Consider the following 3433-nt stretch of genomic DNA (forward strand, 5'->3'; position numbering starts at 1 on the left):
GTCCGGCAGCGATTAGCCGTGCTGCTGGAGGACGCTGGGCTCACAGGCAGTTTGTAGCCGGGGCTTGTTCCCGCCCTGGGGCTCCTCAGCAGTGTTTTGCGCAGAGTCCAGTCTAGCAGAGCCTTTTCCTAACCGGTTAAATCTCTTTTGCCCCCTGCTTGCGGCAGAGTTGGCTTGGAGCCCCCGTTAAGATGTGTAAGGTGAATTTTGACTTTGGGGTATTGATGGACATTTGACTGTATTGATTTGCGCAGCAGAGCGAGCTCTCAGCCTCTGCTCTGCCGTCTGTCCTTCCCTCGCACCCCGAGGCTTGCCCCAAACTCCTGCCCTTGCACCCCAACATGTGCACGTCCTGGCCTGCGCCGGGGAGAGGTGGACGCCTACTTACGTCCCCCCGTGCCATGAAACCACAACTTGAAGTCCTTAACAAAACTTCCTTGTTTCCTTTGCAGAGTGGCATCCTTACATTTTGGACAGGTGGTTTGTACAGTTTCCTGAACCTCCTTTTTTTAAAAAAAAAGAAGAGGGAGAGAACCAGAGAATGAGAACCCAGAGCCTGAATTTTTAAAAGCCGTTTTATTTTTGCGCAATGCCTTCCTGTGCTGGGAGCGTAGCTCTCGGTGCGGTATCCAGTAGCGCTCAGCAGCCTCCCTCCGGAAAGCGCAGATGCTTTGAAGATGTCTGAGGCTGGAATTTTGTGCAGTGAGAGACTCCTGATCAGCAATTTCTCTGCAAGATTTGCGCCACGGCTGCTGGCTGTAGCCTGTCCTTCTTCTTCTTTGCTTCCTCTTGAACATACTGTATCTGCACTTGCAGTGGTTTCACCCACCCCTCAGAGACACCCCGGGACTGTCTCGCTGTGTAGCAAACTATGTTTTATTTTACTGGGAGGTGTCTCTAAGATAGTATTTAAGACATCACTATGTGATATATGTGTGTGTGTGTATATATATGTGTATAAATGTTACGTCTTGCTTGCCCATACCAGCCTGGGCTGACCACAGCCTGCTCCCCAACTTGCCGAGTCCCCCCCAAACCCCCGCATCGGCGCCGGCCCCGGGGCCGCCCCGCGGGAGCAGCCTTTGCCCTTCCTGGGAAGCCGCTTTCAGGCCGCGCCGCGAGCAAAACCCGCGGAAGCGCTGCGCAGCCCCCGGTGCCGCCCGTGCCCGGCTGCGCGGAGAGGCGCGGAGCCGCTGCGCTGCGCTGCGCTGCCCGTCGGGGCCGCCCCCGCCTGCGCGCGTCCCGGCTGCGGCAGCGGGGATGGGCGAGGCTGCGGGAAGGCAGCGGGGCGTGGGGGGGGCACGCTGAAAACAAGCGGAAAAGGGTTAAAAAAAAAAAAAAGGGGGGGGGGCAGAAAGCGCCGCGGGTGAAGTTCGGCCGCCGCGGCGGGGCGGGGCGGGGAGGCAGGGCCGGGCAGGGCCGGGCCGGGCGGGCGGAGCGCGGCGGGCGGGCGGGCGGGCGGGCGGCAGCGCCGCGGGGTGCGGAGCCGCGCGGAGCCGCCCGGAGCCGCGGCCGCACCGCGCCGGCCCGGCAGCGCCCCGCGGGCGGCGGAAACATGAACCAGACGGCGACCGTGTCCCACCACGTCCCGTGCCAGCCGCCCGCCGCCGCCAAGGTAGGCGCGTCCCTCCGCGTCCCTCCGCGCTGCGCTGCGCTGCGCGGAGAAAGTTGCCCGGGGCGGCGGGGGGGCGGGGGGGGGGGGGACGCGCAGCAGGCTGCGAGGCGGCGGGTCGCGGCTTGGCGATGCTGTGCGGCCAGAAACGCTCAAAAACGCAGCGGCGGCGGCTGCCACGCGCGGAAGGTGCGCGGGGGCCGCGGGGCGACGCGGCGGCGGTGCGGGAGCCGGTCCGCCTTTCCCCCGGCCGCCGGGAAAACCTGTGCTTGGAGGCGCCCGGGGATGATCCAGCGCAATCCCTAAACACATCTGTATTCGCCAAAAAGTTGGCTCGGGCGTTTCGCTGCTGTCCGGGGTGGAGCCGCGCGGTGCTGCGCCCCGGCCCGCGGGCAGCGGGGGAACCGCGGGGACCGCTCTGCTTTCCGCGGAGGAGCCGGAGGGGCTGTTTTCTGCGTGTCGGGGTTTTCGGGGGGAACAGGTGACCTGCACACCGCGCTAGCAAATTGTCAATTAGGTTTTATACAATTAGCTGCTGGGAATAAAAATCATGACTTCGAGCTGAGGCAGGAGGGGATAAAAGGTAAAAATCTTCCATTAAACCCGTCATTTTTGTATAGGCTGCGTTACAGTTGCCGGCGTACCGTCCGTAACGCACAGCGTCGCTCTGCCCGGGGTGAGGTGGGAAGTGACCGGTGGCTGTGACGACCGGTCGCGGCATGGGTAACGACATCCATCCGACCAGAAACGACCAGTTATTTCATGCTCAGATGTGCAAGGTCACGGGAAGTGATGAATTACAGTTGCCCTGGCCCCCTTCAAGAGTCAGCATATATAATATTAAAGCACATAAAACCATTTCATCCTCTGCAGGTCTCTCTCGGAAAATACTGGGGAGCAGAGTGCAGCGTGGTGCTTGCTCAGGGAAGTGCTCCTCCGTTAGAGCTGGTACAGCCGATGCTAATTTTTCACTGACAGCGACATTTATTAAATTTGACTGGACTTCTAAGCCAAAACAACAACAACAAATGTCAATACGCCATTAAAAAAAAGAGACCCAGACAAGTCAATAGTCTTCAGAAAGAGAGAACATGATTCAGAGCCTTCTAGACATGGGTCCGTTATACATCCAACACAGTAATACTGATGCCATTAGAATACTGTCTCATTTTTCTGCTCTTAATTTAATGTGTCAGGTGTAAAATGTGCTTTATAAATAGTTTCAAGTGCTTCCACGCTAAGCAGATGGATACTTCATTACAGAGTATATATGACACTAGACAGGTAGTAATTGCCCTGTGGTAATGGGGAACTAATATTGAAGATTATTTCTAAAATACACCATTAATGACCAGACAAGTACAAGTTGCATATTAACTCTCTCTTGCCAAGAAACATTGTTAATTCCAGCAATTATGAAAGTGCCAAAAAACAAAGTTACGGAAAAACTTTACACCTGCTGGCAGGATATCTGTGTAAACCAGTCTTTCTTCTTTTTTTATTATTCTTTACATTCCTCTCCAATAAACAGAGTAATTACATCTCAGCTCCCATGTGTTATGCTTAATATAACATTACTTCACAGAGTTTTTTTGGAACAGCTATTCACTGCTCTGAAAGGTAGCATAAACCACGTAACAAAAAGTGGAATAATCCACTTGTCCAGTAAATTGTATCTTGCAGACCTTACCACTGACACTGCTCCTGCTCCGCTGAGACGTTGTGAGGGGCCTTTTTGTCCTCACGCTTGCAATGGACCGTGGACAGTCCCTGAAGAACTGAACTACTTGTTCTTTGCAGTCTAACGGTCTCTTAGCAGAA

The 3433-nt window shown here is 55.8% G+C and overlaps 1 long non-coding RNA gene across 1 annotated transcript; it reads left to right on the top strand.

Moving 5' to 3' along the window:
• The first annotated feature begins 1454 nt into the window (after window positions 1-1454).
• On the top strand, window positions 1455-3158 carry LOC135328959 (uncharacterized). Its single transcript, XR_010390089.1, has 2 exons — window positions 1455-1615; window positions 2486-3158. It is a non-coding gene; the product is annotated as an uncharacterized LOC135328959 (long non-coding RNA).
• The last annotated feature ends 275 nt before the right edge of the window (window positions 3159-3433 follow it).

Source organism: Dromaius novaehollandiae, chromosome 7 (assembly GCF_036370855.1).
Source record: "Dromaius novaehollandiae isolate bDroNov1 chromosome 7, bDroNov1.hap1, whole genome shotgun sequence".
In the NCBI taxonomy this organism is placed as follows: Eukaryota; Metazoa; Chordata; class Aves; order Casuariiformes; family Dromaiidae; genus Dromaius; species Dromaius novaehollandiae.